This window comes from Condylura cristata, unplaced genomic scaffold, assembly GCF_000260355.1.
Source record: "Condylura cristata isolate star-nosed mole 26May11 unplaced genomic scaffold, ConCri1.0 scaffold00005, whole genome shotgun sequence".
In the NCBI taxonomy this organism is placed as follows: Eukaryota; Metazoa; Chordata; class Mammalia; order Eulipotyphla; family Talpidae; genus Condylura; species Condylura cristata.
Window position 1 is genome coordinate 33277277 of NW_004567106.1, and position 16708 is coordinate 33293984.

Here is a 16708-nt window from a genome sequence, read left to right on the forward strand (position 1 = left end):
GCCAATCAGCCACATTTTTATCTTGCATTAAAATATAGATTTAATTTAGTGTAAATACCATCTGAATACTAAGATGATATTTGGTCTTTTTTTAAGGTTTATTTATTTGTGCATACAGAACTGGGTGCAAGCCAGAGGAGCAGGGGCAGTGAGAGGATTCACCAGAGACAGAGTGGGGAGTACAACAGATAGAACAACAAAGTAAACTGCTGAGGGGAGCAGCAGGCTGGTCAGGATAGGTCTGCCTTGCCATGTGGATCATCTCCCAGGCCAGGGATCTAACTCACACTGAAGCACTGGGCTAGCATGCAGTGCTGCATCCTAACCCGTTGCGCCACCAGGGAGGGCCCGACATTTTCTTTTATACAAAAAAATTATGTGTGTACATGTATGTGTCTATACTAAAAATTAAACATTCTTTGACGGAGAACAAATTATTGGAAAATTCAGAAGTTAGAATTGGTAAGTCCATGTAAAGTTGACTAATTTGTTGTGTAAATAAGATTGTCAGCATATAAAAAAAAAGATTCAAAAATTGTAGCTACAAATTGCAAATCTGTGTAAGTTCAAATTTTGCCACAAATATTAGTGACTTCACAGAAAGCAAAAAATATTTAGAATGGAAATAGAAGTATAAACACAACCTTAATATACTCATCACACTATTTTATTATGATACTAGCAAATATTTGGTCTTTAAGATAATCCATGATATATTCAAACAGTGTTATGGCTGCATAATTTTTTAAATGATTTGTCCAAAGTTTCTATCAATCCATCCTAGAAAAAGAGCCAAGTATTAAAGCGATTATTGTCTCAGTTATAACAGCTGCCCTGGGAATCTTGTCTGAATAGCCAGTTAAATTCACAGAAATATCTGGTCTTTCCCGCCCTCAAACATACACAAAAGATTTTTGTCATTCCTGACATTGGGCAATAAAATTCGCAAGACATGCCAGCAGAGCTCTAAAGGCAAAATGTCCTTCCACCTGTTTTATGCTGTAAGACAGACTTCCATGTGTGAGGCGGTGTGGAGGGCTGTTTCCTTGAATGGCAGCTGAATGTGCCAGCAGGATCCTTGGCAGCACTGCCCAGGCTCTGAAGCTGGGCATTCAGGAGAGCTAAATGGAGAAAGGAAACTTGAGCAAACTGCTTCCTGGAATACTGAGAACCTGATGGGAAATAAAGAAGTACCAGATTCTTACACCAGCCAACGTCAGATTTCCAAGCTCTAATCTTTCCCCAAAAAGTACTCACAATTTACAAAATTCACAGAAGTATTCCTTATCGCTTGCTTGAGAAGTTTTCATCATCCTACAGTAGCAACTTCATATCAGTAGTCAAGACAAGCCATGGTGAAGAGGTTTATCTGGAAGATACAGGTGACTTGTTCCACATCTCAAAGAGACAGCTCCTCGGGTGAGAAGCACTGGAGATACCAGCTGGCTTGGTGGGTATTCTCTTAAGATGGCATGTTACAGATGGATAAAGTTAAGCATCTGCTTGTTTAGCAGATAGGACTCTCATCATGCAACAGGTCCCTACACAGGGAAAGTGTGAGGCAGGACTATCTCCTTCAGTCTCCCACCATTGCTAGGAAGGAGGGTAAGTTGATAACGGAAGGCCTAAGAGAAGTCACAGGCCCCTGCTAATCTATGCTTTTGGTGCCCTCGAAGCACTACTTTCAAAACTTAGCACTTTAGGAAAATCATAGCCACCATCTGAAAGGGGAGAGCCATTCTCCAACTATTTTCAGATTTTTATGAAGTTAAAGCAGAATTGTTGGTTTTCTCACAATAAAACTTCATAGATGATTTTTAGGTAGGAAAAAAATCTTGACTCCATGGTTTCAGCTTGGGGAGATAAATTCATTATTCTTTAACAAATATATTTGCATATGAACAATATTTTTCAAATAGGGGTTCTGTGGAGGGAACCACACTTAAAAGGATTTTTAGTGGTGATGAGTGAGAAAAGATGGTCAGAGAGAAACTGCTTATAGGATCTAAATTTTTAAATAGTTTTCATAGAAATTTGCAGATAGTGGCTAACTTCCCATTAAACTCTGCATCAGATTCAAAGTGCTGAGATTTAAATGCTTGTTTGAGGAGTGGCCATAGGACATTCCAGAGCTGCTGCCACCTGCCTACCCTTCCTTTGCTGAGTGTCCCAGATTCCAAACACACACTGACTTGACTTGTCAGAACTACAAAGAAATGGCAGAATATCAGTATAAGTAGATCTTGTTTGAGTTAAAATGCTTTCTCATATAGTTGTGAATTCTTAAGGGAGGGTTCTACCAAAGTAGAAACAGAACATGCACACAAACACCTACAGAATCAAAAAATGTAAACAATAGTTCTTACTGGCCTTCCTCTAATTTCATTAGCAGAAAAAAATCAGTTGGTTTTTAATCAGTACAAAAATGCATGAATTCATTAAATTATCAGACATTGCTCCTGTGCCTATCATATGACAGGCTCTGTGCAAAGGGCTGGGGATATAAAGATGAGTAAGATTCTTGGTGCCATGATCAGGGCTGTAAAAAACTGACATAGTGGCTCATTATTGTTTGCCTGGATAATAATCCAGCTGGGACTCGGACCTTTCATTTCCAGCAGGAATATGAAAAGTTGCACCCAGACTTTTCACAAAACAAGTTTCTTTCTCCCTCCCAAAACCCAAGGTCTTCAGGTATTGGACAATTGGCTTTCCCATGCAATCCCTGTAAAGGGCTGATATTTAAACCCAGACTGATGACACCAAGAAGTCTGTAGACCAGGTCATTCTCACTCTAACCATGTACAAAGGAAAGATAAAGGGCAAGCCTAGAGAATGTCTTAAAGAGTAGATAGCTCTATCCAAACATAATTTGAATATCAGTGGGTATCCACTATAGATTAAGTGTCCCATTCTCTCTCTCTCTTTTTTTTTCCTTTAACTTGGAACTTACTATCCAAACAAAGACTCATTATGATGGGTACATCCCTTAAAGATCAGAAGGGAGCCAAAGCTACCTCTTGGTCATTCCCTGTGTCTGTCATGCTCTCCACATGTATGGTCTTTTATCCAAATGGTGGACAAGAAAGGCCACCTCTGCATTTGAGTAACAGGAGGTGGGTTGTTCATTTGTCTAAACTACTGCTAAAAGTTGATAAAGTGCTATCAATACATCTCCAAACCTGGAGGTCTGTTGTCCTGTAGGCCAAGCATTATTATCTCAAGGGCTAAGCATGAAAGCTAAGTGAAGCCTGGCTAATGAGCTCATCTACATTTCAGAACGATGAAGAAACCGTGGGTCACTTCTCCCCAGTAACTTTACAAATAATTTTGACAACAGCCTCCTCAAAACCTATAGAAATTTTTTTAAATGTCCTTGCTCCCTGTGATTGCTTCCTTTTCTTCTTATTTCCATTCCTTGTATCCTTTTCCCTTCTTCTCTACTTCTTGTTGTTCCCTTTTTCTCTTCTTCCTCCCTCATAAAGATGATGCTTGGGAATTGAAAGTATAATAATTAAAGCAATTATTTCTTTTTCACGTGGTTCTCTGGCCCTTCACAAAAAATAATTCTTCTATCTTAGGCTGACTCACATAACATTGCCTAAATGATCATTATATATGTAAATTTACTACATTAAAAGGTAAAAAGTTTAAAAATTAACATTTAGGCCCTTTTTTGGTGGTGCAACAGGGTAAGACGCAGCCTTGCAAGCTATCGCAGCTGCTTCAGTGTGAGTTGGATCCCTGGCCCCAGAGGTGATCCACAAGGCACAGCAGACTTCTCCTGTCTCACTCGCTGCTCCCCTCAAGAGTGTGTTTCGTGGCCCTCCCTGGTGGCGCAGCGGGTTAAAAGCACAGCAAAAAGAAGCTTAAGCCACTTCCGCATGAGTTCGATCCCTGCCTGCCCTGGAGGAGATCCACATGGCGCGGCAGACCTCTCCTGACCCGCCCGCTGCTCCCCTCAGCAGTGTACTTCGTCATCTGCCTGTTCTGTACCCCACTGTGTCTCTGGTGAATCCTCGTACCCTCCGCATCTCTGGCCTGTACCCCAGTTCTGTACAAATAAATAAATCTTTAAAAAAAAAAAAGGGAATTCCGGGATCTGACATGTTTACTTCTGCTCCACACTCTGTGCCTGGTGAAACCTCTCACTGCCCCTGCTCTCTGGCCTGTGCCCGAGCTCCGTATGTATAAATGAATGAAATCTTTTTTAAAAATTAACTTTTAAATATTCTAGTTTCTATTATTTTAAAATTAGACTTTGATTAAATACCATTTATATTGGAACTCCTACAATTACAACCATCATTTATGTTTTCTATTTTCCTTTGTCTATACAGGTATTTCTTGTTCCATTTTCTCTTTCTCTAGAAACCCATTAGAATATACTTATTATTGGTTTGAAGTTTTATTGGGGGTGAGGCTGAGGTGTGGAAGACTTATTAAACTAACATGAATCTAAACTTTTGTGGAAAGGTAGAGGAAGGCAAGAAGACATGAGATACCATGAGTTGAGCTCTAGATAGACATGTTTACTTGTGCCTGGCTGAGTTCATTTTAAAAGATAAATGTCTTCCCACTTCACTAAATTAAAATTGGCTTCTGGAATGTGTTTTTCAAAAGCCATCATACCCATACAGTTATAATGTCACATCTGTGGACAACATCACTGGTTCTTAAAACCCAGGTTCACAGATCTGAGGTCAGCCATGTCAGTTAACCCTTATGCAAAGCTTCCTGTGCACCAGGCACTGTGGGAGAAGCTCTTTATGTGGATTTGACTTACTAATTTTTTTAAACAATCATACAAAGTGTTTTAGTTGACTTGGGTTATCATTTTAAAAAAAGCACCAGAGACCAATGACTTAAACAAGAGTTGTTTTCTCACTGCTTATATAGCTTAAACATCTAGTAAAAACTTCCTCTAAGTTTCTATAATCATATCCTAATGGTTATAAATCCGTTCAGTAATAATTATTTGAAGATTTCACTACCTCTTCAGGATTTAAAAGTTTTATAGCATTTTAATCCAAATGTCTGCTCAGAAAACTGGAGTGTGGTTATTTGATGAGACTACTCTTAGATATCTTGCCTGCCAGTGAAGAAACCATTCCCCACCAGCTTACAGACTCACTATGTTCCAGTCAAAAATGTATTGAGAAGAATCTGATTACCTGACTGACACAGTCCTAGGCTTTTTAATGACAATGGGCTAAAGAGACAGTGCACTATTTGAGGGCAAAGTCTGTGGACTGTGGCTCTCTGGGTCTGAATCCCAGTTCAACCAGGTCCTTGAGCAAGTCACTCCACTTCCCTCTTCATAAAATGAAGTCTATTAGTTAAATGAAATGAATAGCAGGCTTTTGCCTTATGTGAGAATTAAGTGAGAGAATACATATTAAGTATAAATTAAACAAAGCTTGGCTCTTAAAAAGTCTGTTTTTTTTCCAGCTTCATTGAGATTTAATTAGCGTGTGGCACCATGTAAGTTTAAAATGCACATGTAATAATTACACAACTATTATTATAAGGTTAGTTAATACGCTTGCAATGTCACACATTTATAATTTTGTGTGTGGTAGGAACTTTTAAAATCTACTCTTAGCAACTTTGAAACATACATATAGCACTGTTAACTCAAGTCAAGCTGCACACTACACTCCCAGAATGTATTCCTCTCACAGTGGAATTCTTTTTACGTACATGTGTGCCTTTGACTGCCTTCATTCACTTCCCCTACCCCACACTCACCCTTCACCCCTGGTAATCACCAATCTGTTCTCTGTTTCTATGAGTTCAGATTATTTTAGATCCTACATGTGAGGCCACATGATATTTGTCTTTGACTTGTATCACTGACCATAATACCCTCAACTAAATAATTTTTTTTAAAGTGTAAGCTTCTAAAGAGAATGTTTTAAGTTTTTCATTTTTAATTTCCCAGTGTTTACCACGAGGGGATACAATGTTATGTAAAAGAATGAAATTTTTGAGGGATTATGTCTCTCTCCGACTCATTCTATTTCATTAGTTTCTCCAGGAAATAGTGGAAGCACTATCTTAAAGTGAAATGGGGCCTCAGAGAGGCAAGAACATTGCTAGACCACAGGCTTTGCTCTTAAACCGCAGCTACACACCCTATGAGAACTGAAAAGGAACTCTTGCTCAGTTCTCATGATAACAAGTTCTTATTGATGTCATTGTTGTGAGTTACTTAACAGAAATGTGCACATATGTTCAGTCTTTTTTGAGGAAGACCTTGTGATATAGGTCTTCCTTTTCAGAATCCATTAAAACAAGGTCTTTCAGTTAGTAAAGTAAAATGAAACTTTTAATATTACATAAACTATACTTTGGCCAGCGGAGTCTAATTTTAAACTCTTGCCATAGGTCAGCACAAGACCAACCCTACAACCACTGCAGAATCTGTTTTTGTCTCTTGTTATGGTTGGAAACTTTTGTTTTGTGACTTGGAGAGTGGACCCAAGCGTAGTTGCTGTATGACTCAGATGACTAAGAACGAAAAGCTCTGAGGGATGGTATATAGATTCTAGTCTACCTAGCTTGTTGGATTTGGGGTTAAGCCCTGATTACTAGATAGGTGAACATCAGAGAGCGGAAACACTACTCACAAAAATCTTTTATGGTCCTCAGTCCCAAGCACCATTGCTTCAAGTGTAGATAGAAGGAAGAGAAAGGAAGAGGCCATTTTCTCTGCTTGCTTGCAAATTCCACTCCATACTCCAGCCCCAGGAGGGAATCTGGATTCGACTGTTTTCAGGATGTTCAGTGACAGCTCTGCTGTTTTCCAAGTGGGTCCATCAGGAAGCAGACCTGGAAGAATCAGACCAAGAGAGAAAGGAGCAGGTGGCTCTGTGGCAGGTGGCAACTGGTTGATGCAACCTGTGGAAGATGCCCAGAAATAGCTGGAGGCCACTAAGGTCAAGTTAAGATCCTGTTATTACCTTTGTAATTTAGAGACATCAGAAGGAAACATAACCTGATTTTATATAGTCTAGGAGACCTGGACATGCTGTAACTAAACCATAATTAATGGACTACTTTATAAGTAACCTAATTTCACAGAATAATTGAGGGCTTACAATAAAAGGAGAATGATGATTTATAGTAAAACAAGAGGACTATAGCCATTGCCAAAATGTCAAGGAATTAGAAAGACTGAGACATAGTAGGAGAAAAAAATTGAGTTAGCATAAGCAAGAAGAGAAAAATACAGAGCTTAAGAAGACTGAAACTTCAGGTATAGTTTTTCCACAAGTTTCCAGCATTTCATTTCAAGAGTTAGGAAAGGAAATATGGATGGAAGGCAGCTGAAGGGCTTGTCTTGGGCATTTGTAGCCACTCTAAGACAGAAAATGTCAATTAGTCCCATCAAAGCAGTGGTTGTGAACATGAGTTTGGTACCACTGCTGATAGTCTCAGCTTTTAAGTCACTTCCAATCCAGCCTTGTCAACAAGCACAGGAACCCAAACACTGTCTTCCTCTCTTCCTGGTGAGAGCCCCTGGGGGTGTGGACCAAGAGTTCAACACTGTAGAAGGCATGGCTATGACACCAGAAGACCAAGTCCACAGATTCTCTGCACACTTTCAGTCAGCTGGCATTCAGCCAGAAGTTACAAGGAGACCCCTGTAGCGAACTCTTATTAGAGCAGCTTCCCTGTGAACAGGAACCAGCAAAGCAATCAGTGGCTTCCCAGCTTGACCACCTCTACTTGGCTTTATCTGCTCATCTTTCTGTTCTCAGCAGTAAGTCATTTCCTCAGGAAAGCCTCCTCTGATTAGGTTAAGCCTTTCACTGCCCTTTTTGCTTCTTCATAATACTTTAATTAATTGAGACATAACTGTGTGTTTAATTGTTGCATGTAATATGAGCAGGATTCTTGCCCATAGTTCACTGATGGACCCTCAGTGCCTGACACTGTAAATAAAAATATTTGTTCAATGCATAAATATATTGCCACCTGCAGAGTTTTCCCCCAGATGGCTTAGGCATTGGCTAACAGACTTGGTGTGTTGTCTCTTTCATCCAACTCCTGCTATTAATTTTTTAATTACTTATTTTATAATGTAAGCAACATGTGATGACATGTTCCTTGTCAGAAATGAAAATAACACATATGTACATAGGAAATTACAGTCGGACATATAAATTATGCCACAATGAAGCTATTTTTAAAAAGTTCCCCTGGCCCCAGGCAATTAGGCGCCCACCCAGACCCATTGCTTTCCCAGTCATAAACCACTGGAAACAGTTTCATAAGCAAACCTCCAGGTCATCTGTGTGTCTTCATAAGCACACATGTATTTTCATATACATATATTCACATAATTATTCATATTTTTATGCATACACATGATGTGCACATATACTCAGGGCATTTTAGTAAGATTCCAATCAAAAGGAAGAAGCCACACTAGATATTGCATACAGAAAGAATTTAATAAAGATGATGGGGAAGTTGAAAGGTCAGAGAAAAGCATGGAGCCACTATCAACCCCGGGGCAAGAGAAGTAAAGGTTTAAGGCACCACTATTATTTGACAAGGATTTACAAACAACTATTTTTGCTTCATTTTCATCTCATTATATAATGGAACCCTCCCCACCCCCAACCCCACTCCAACGCACACACTCCTAGAAGAATCTGGAACCAGGGCAGTACTTGCAAGCTATAGCTGGAACAATGGGAAAAGGGTATAGACACAGCAGGGGCTGGGGACAGCGACAAGATGCTACCAGACAGCATCTGAAACACAAAAACGTAGAAATAACCTGAATTCTTCCCTCCTCTCATTCTTCAGTCTTCCATCACCAGCTTTCTTTGACTGGGTCTGCAAGAGAGACTAAGAAAATGTAGCTGCCTGCAATGCAAAGCCGGGAACAGAGGGTGGTAGAACATAGATCTGGGAACAAACAGACAAAGACCAGCTTATGTGGTTTAAAATAAAATACATAAATAGCATCATGATATATTTAGTGTTCTAAATTTAGCATATCATTTTATAGAGATCTGGTTAAAAATGCCAAGGAAAGCAGGATTGATCCACAGAATCAAAGGGGTGGTAGAGAGCACAGGCGAGCAGCAGAAGGCAAGTGTGGTGCAAGAGAAATGAGCGCTCCACAGAAGGCAAGACACCTCGTGAGGTCAGGTCAAGGGTGACTGATGTGGGAACAGGTCTTATTCCCAGGGAAGCAGGCCTGTTCAGGGTTACAGACAGATTATTACTGACAAATTGGTTCAAAGGCTCATACATTTAGGACCTAGAGGGAAAACAGGTTTTCTAATTCAACACTGTTTTTTACAGAATAAGAGCTCAAAAGGCAGAGAAGGGAAATGATGGTTCCGGCAGCGCAAAGGATCTCAAGCCAATCTTATGTCATTTGGGGGTTTGGGGAGTGGCGGGAGAGAAGGGTGAAAAGTAGTTTAGCACCAATGTCTCTTCTTCCTGCTTCAATTACTGAACAGTCCAGCAGAAAAGATGAGAAAAGAGTAGCATTGAAAGCAACTTTCCAATGTGACCCATTTGGACATAGTGCTGGGTACTTGGCTTGACTACAGAGAAATTCACCAAAGAACATCTTTTCCACAGAAACTCCTTCAGCCTCGAAAATCTGGTGTTACTTGCCTTTAGCAAAATATTGGAAACCTTCAGTAAATTTCAGGCCCTGTAGGCAATATATAGGTGAACAAGATACAATAACCAATATACCAGGTCTTTCCACGAGTTCTGAGTCTCATGAGGAATCAGAAAGGAACACAAATGACTATGATGCAATAGATTAAATGTAGTAGTACTATCTGCAGAATAGAAGAGGAAGTGAATAATTGCTGGTGGAGGAGAACTCAGAAAGAAGGCTTCACAAAGGTGATACCAGAGAAAGTGTAGAAGGAAGGTTAAGGCTCTTCAGACCTCTAATTCCAATTTTAAAATAACAGCATTAAACCGACCTTCCCCAAAACACTACCATTATTCTGCAAGGATTTACAAAACAACTATCCTTACCTCATTGGCATCTCATTACATCCTGCAAACCACACATACACACACATCCCTTTTTTTTTTTTTAAAGATTTATTTATTTATGTATACAGAACTGGGGTACAGGCCAGAGGTGCAGAGCGGTGAGAGGATTCACCAGAGATAGAGTGGGGAGCAGAACAGGCAGATCGACGAAGTACACTGCTGAGGAGAGCAGCAGGCGGGCCAGGAGAGGTCTGCCACACCATGTGGTCACCTCTGGGGCAGGCGGGAATCGGGTTCAGCTTCTTAGTGCAGTGCTTTAACCCACTGCACCACCAGGGAGGGCCACACATCCCATTTTTTAAAGTAACTGATACATTGATGAATTCACAGATCCCATCAATTAGGATCAGCAGCTACAGATGAAAACCTTTGTAGACTCTGCAACAAAAAGTTGATAATGGTCCCCACATGTAACTTAATATCAAAATAAAATTCAGCGAAGTTCTGGCTTTTCCTAAAATAGCACCTTTTACATGCTTTTGAAAACTGTCAAATAGCTAAAGTGTTAACCATATAACATTTTTCTTACTACTTTGATTCCCTTGCATTGCTGGTACCTACAGGTGACCCTGTTGTGAGGAGGCAGCCCCTTCTCTAATCAAGACTCCCCAGGTGAGTTTGACCTCAACAAGTTCATGTTCCTATTTTAACCTAACAGACTTAAAATTGTTCTTTCACTTCCACACATAGTGCATGCATGATGATTTTCTTTTCTGTCCTTTTTTTGTCAATAAACACTTGCAGGAAATCAGCTGAAGGCCTAGTGGTCTAGTTAATCATAAAGAAAGGCTAATGTGAGATGTGTTTCCTTATACTGAGTTCAGCAGCTAATCACAAAAGGAAGACCGTATTATGTGGGGAGTAGTTCTGAGCACAGTTTAGAGACAGACATGACTGGTTTCAACACTTGCTCTTTCACTGTGCCCTGTGAGCTTGGCCAAGTTACTTTACCCTTGTAAGCACTAGTTTTATCATCTGTAGAATGCGCTTAGTAGTAGCACTATCAGCAATAATTCTGTCATCAAATTCTGTCAATGATGTGCCAGATATCTTTCTTGAAGAGGGAGAGAGCAATGAACAAACATCTTTGCCCTTCCACAGAGCTTATAGTCTAGTGGAGGAGGACAGACAACAAAATAACTAGATTGTATTTTATGTTAGAAGGGAAAGGGGCAAGGGAGCACTGTGAAAGTTGCCATTTAGATGGAGTAACCAGAGGAGCCTGAGCGGTGACTTGGTGAGGAGGTGACTTGCTGGTTACATGACAACAGCTGTTAGACATCCAGAGGCACCACCTTCCACGCAAAGGGAACAGCCTATGCAGAGTCCCTGAGGCAGGAAGAGGTCTAGAATGTTTGAGGAACAGTGTATCTGACTGAACTGACTGAGGGTGGGGACAGAGTGGAGGAAATGAGGTCAAGAATATGAGAACAGAGGAGTGGCATGCTCTGACTCACACTTGAATAGCATCACTCAGGCTGCTGGGTTAGAACAGACCTAGAAGAATGAGGGTGGAATCCAGGAAACTAGTTAGGAAACTAGTGCATTGATCCAGGTGAGAGATGAAGCATGCACACCCTTACTTTGGTGCCTGAGAAATGACTCCACTCTGCTAACCTGATGCAAATATACACATGAATGGCTGGCAAAGAAGAGCTCAGCTTTGTTCTTCTCAGCATTTTCCTCAGCTCTCCATCTATGGCTACCCTGGTAGTCTTCCTCAGTAAACCTGCTTTTAATCTTCCCCTTTTCTGGTCCCACTGCCTCCTGCTCATTCTGCTGTCTATTTTTTCCAAGGTACAGTTTTGGAGGTCTGTCTTGAGTCATAGGGAGAAACTGTGTGTCTCTTCACCCCTTGGTTCCACACAGTGCATCCAAAGGATGAAGGAACAGAGGTAGAGTGAAAGGCACAGAAGTTGCCAGAAGTTAGTACTAATGCCATGGACAGATCTTATGTCCCCCAGTCAAAATTCAGCCACAAAGAGAAAAGCCCTTCTAGGTGTTTCAGGTAATTCTTGAAAGGAAGATAATGCAGAGAGTAAAAGGCTGACATGATCATTGAATAGACCAGAAAAGCAAAGATCAAAAAACCATTTTCAGGGAATTAACAAATATAGGAAGTTTAGGGAAGCTACCATCTGTATAGTCTCATAGCTTAAAGCACCAAATCAAAAGATTCTCAGTAGGGATCTTTTGATATTGGCCACCACCTTGGTGTCACGATACCAGATAAGTTGTCAGAGTGGATAGTAAGGGTATTCCAAAAGATACACTGACCCTGGAACTACCCATGATTTAACCATAAACAGAATTGTCTGAAAAATCATATGAACTAAAGCCCAATTAAGTGAGTCCCCAATTTAACTTCCCCATAATCTGAACCTCAAGACACTAATAGCCACTCCAATTCCCCTGACAAGACAATGGAAAGGAAGTCATAGTGGAGAGAGACAGGATCCTACATGAGATCTTAAATATCCTGACTTTTGCTAAATTTACGTAAGCCTATAGCCCTGTGCATATATTGTTAGGCCCCTCCCAGGGCAAGGACTCCTAAGACTTAAGCTTCTCATGGAAAATCTGCCTCTGCCTAGAACATAGTAATGTACCTGTACTGGCTGGAAAGCAATTGTCTCATAGGAAAGGGCTCCACGTCACTGCAGTGGGTAGCATGCTGGCTGGATGGAAGGAGGCAGTCAGCCTCCAAAATGGCCCACATGATCCTCATTACCTGGGATTTGTATCATTGTGTTGACCCTTCCAAATCGGAATAAGGGTTGGCTTAATGACGACAGAGTTCTAGGAAAGTCATAGCTTATCAAAGCTATGTTATCAAAATCACAGCACAGTCTGCTTTGGTTCCTTGGGCCACATGTAGGAGAAGCAGCCTCCACGCTCAGAGGACACAAGCAGAGCAGACCTTTGAAGCTGCTCATGCAGACAGGCACTGAAGCCTCTCTCCAATAGTACTAACTAGCCAACTATTACTGACTCTCAAGAACAATGAGATATATATTGTTATGGTTGTTTAAATCACTAAGTTCTGGGGTCATGTCATGACAGATTACTCACAGAGATTTATAAATGGGTGGATGAATGGATAGCAGTAGATGGAAAGGTAGGTTGATGGATGGATGGAATTTTCAGTTTATAATAACATTTTATTCAGCTTGGAAGCTTCTGGTAACACTAGTAGGTTACTAAATTAATACAAATTTGAATTGGTAGATAATTGGTCTCCTCACTTAACCTTTGCCCTCTGACTTCTAAGTCACTCCCTTTTAAATCAATAGGCCCCAAGCCTGTCCATTCAACAAAAATTTATTGAGGTAACTCTGTAGTCACTGTGTAGTTCAAAAGTACACAGAAACTTTGTCTGCATGGGACCCTCAGGGAAAGGGACAAATAATCAAATAATCAGTCAGGTCTATAATTACAGCACTCGAAGGGAAAAGTTCAGGCTCCTACTGAAACTACATGACAAGAGAGCTTGATCTAGTAGAGACGACAGGGAAAAATCAAAGGATTCGTTTATTTAGTAATTATTTGGAGGTGCTTACTCTTTGCCTACTCAGGGCTAAGGGCCAAAAAAATCATAGGCAAGAAATATACCCCTGCTCTCCTGGAGGAGACATTCTCACAGCATCAGACTGAATCTTTCAGCAAATGTTAGGCTGATGATGATGGGTGATATGGGTGTCATTGAGAAGATGCAAAAGTTGGTGAAGTAGCATGGGCTTTCCGAAATGGTGACAGTGTGCTGAGGGGCCAGCAGAGGCAGAAATAACCAGATGGGGAGAAAGAGGAAGGGACTTGTGGGAGCTTCCTAGGCAAAAGCAGCTTTGGAAACAATGGCCCAGGGGTGAGATAGAGCTATAGGAAGGAGAAAAAAGACAAAATGGGACTGATATGGGTGGGGCAGCTCCAGGGCAGGACTAGTATTATAGCTACCAGGGGCTTGGAACTCAGGAACACTCTGGTGTTTCTAAACCAGTGGAAGCCCCAGAAGGTTCTGAGGAATGGAGAAACATGGCCCTATTGGCATTTAAACAAATAGCTCCAGCTACAGCAAGAATTGGATTACAAAGATTGCTTTGGAAGTACTTGCATCCTAATTACTTCCCTCTTTCACACTTCTTTCTGGTAGCCCTGGAGATTTAAATAAATGCACACCAGATAGGCAATTCAAAGCACCCAACAATGAGGGGCTGTGTGGCTTGAAGGAGCACACACTGCCTTAGTCAGGTAGGGCAGATTAGATCTTCCCTCCACCTCCAATCGACTGGTGGCATGGAGAAGTCACTTGCCCTTTCAAAAACTCACTTTCCAGCCCATACAGAACTCGGGAGAACAAAGTCTACTCCACTGAACTGAATGAGCACTAAAACAAGCGTGTGCCAATTACCTGGTATTTGGCAGACTCAGTACAACTGTAATGGGAAGTAATCTAGGAAGTAATTGCAATACAGTCTAGTTAGTAGAAAAATATTTATTCAAAAGTTATACAAGAGCACTGGGAATAGAACACAATATCTCCCATTAAGAAATAAATGAATTTGTGCAATATTTTACTTGTATGTAAATATATACAATTAAAATGTATTGCATACAGGTTATAAAATTTGAAACCTTTTTCAATAAATTATGTACAATTGTTCTCTGGGGAAACTGAATTCATTTGTTAATCTACCCACTCCCCACCCCAGACTGAAAAACATTAACTTCTCAAAAGTGATTTAATTTTTCTTTGTTTCTCCAGAGTCTATTAGAAAGCCTCACATTCAGTAATAGGTGCTCAGTAAAAACTTGAAGGATGGCACTGCTTATGGGAATACAAACTAGTACAACCACTATGGAAAGCTGTTTGGAGGTTTCTCAAAACTGCTAAAAATGGAGCTTCCATATGACCCAGCAATCCCACTCCTAGGTATCTACCCAAAAGCACAAAAACGCTGATTCAAAAAGACACCTACACCCCCATGTTTATTGATGCTTTATTTACAATAGGAAAGACATGGAATCAACCCAAATGCCCAAAAGTAGATAACTGGATTAAAAAGATGCAGTACAGATACACAATGGAATATTAGCCAGCAATCAAAAAAGTAAACTCATGCCTTTTGCAGCAACATGGATGGAGCTGGAAGGGATCATGCACAGTCAAATAAGCCAGAAAAAAAAGGAAAAATACCAGATGGTTTCACTCATAACAGAAGTATAAAGGACCAGGGATGGGGGAAATAATAATAACGAACAACTATATACCAGAGACATTTTACTGGGGTAGAGTGGGGAATGGGATCAAAAACAGGGAAGGGGGGAGTTCACTGGACTATGGTAATGGCACATGGGTGATTTGGTGATGGGAAGCCCATGGGGATTACAACTGAGATGGAAAAAGGCACAAAATGATTTAAAAATAAACTATTATATTATTTTTTAAAAAGTTGCTTGTGGGGCCCTCCCTGCTGGCTCAGCGGGTTAAAGCACTGCACTAAAAAGTTGCTTGTTTGCTTATAAATAAAAATTGAAATGTGGACCCCCCCAAAAAAAAATACACACACACACACACAAACTTGCAGGATGGAAAAATAGATCTAGAACAAATGAATAAATTTAACTTATGAGTATGGCAACTCTATTGTATAAGCCAAAATCCAGATACATTTTCTGTTATATAGAATAAATGTCTCAGGTAACACTTGAAATATTTGAAATGCAGACTATCCTAGAAAATTCTAAATGTATGACTCACATAGATGACAACTAGTGGAGTATAGTTTAACAAAGCTACACCAAACATTTCTAACAAGTCCCACTGTTAGCTGGTGTTATTCTTACTTTTCAGCATAAACACTGTCCTTTGTTCATAGTAAAGGGAACTATCTGAAAGATTTTAAAGGGCTCCCTTTAACCATTGACATAAGGACCCAGGATAAGCTTTTCTCTTATCTCACTCAGTATAATTAAATAATTGCTCCATCAGATCTCTAGTGGCCATGCAAGTGAAAAAGCCATACATTTTGTTTGCTGAACACAGCTGAGCCTGACTCAACAGAGTGTCAATTCAAAAGAAGGAAATAAAATATGCAGCAAAGTGAGGAGATGGGAAACAAAGAATACAATTAACAGAAGAGTTAAACAAGCAATTAAAATACCATCAAGAAGGAAAAGCCTTGAGATTCTAGAGAAAAAAAAAAGCTGGAGGGAAATGGCTGAGAGAAACTGGAAGCCAACATAAAATCAATGAAAACTTTGAAAACAATTTTTAAAATAATATCTTTAAAAGCCAGGTTTATTGAAGGATAACTTATATGCAATAAAATTTGCCCTTTTAGTGTTTTATGTGCTTTTCAATATTTCATATAGTTGTGTAGTTACCATCACAATAAAGATGTGTAAGTTTCAGTGTGGCAGACCTCTCCAGACCCGCTCGCTGCACCAGCAGGGAGGGCCCTAAAATAATTGCCTTTATAAATTTATATATAAGTGCATACTAGGTGTGTATATATAATATATTATATATAAATATATAATAAAATAAATATTATAAATTATATAAATAAATATATAATAAAGATTTATTATATATATATATACACACACACACAAGATCATATATGAAAGAAAGGATGTGAGGGAACATGCTGGAAAGGTGGTA

General features: G+C 40.0%; 1 long non-coding RNA gene across 1 annotated transcript; it reads right to left on the reverse strand.

Annotated features, from left to right (window-relative positions):
- Positions 1 to 700: 700 nt before the first annotated feature.
- On the reverse strand, positions 701 to 7061 carry LOC105853208. Its single transcript, XR_001145061.1, has 3 exons — positions 6633 to 7061; positions 1258 to 1369; positions 701 to 1172 (listed from the first exon to the last, which is right to left on the reverse strand). It is a non-coding gene; the product is annotated as an uncharacterized LOC105853208 (long non-coding RNA).
- Between the last annotated feature and the right edge of the window lie 9647 nt (positions 7062 to 16708).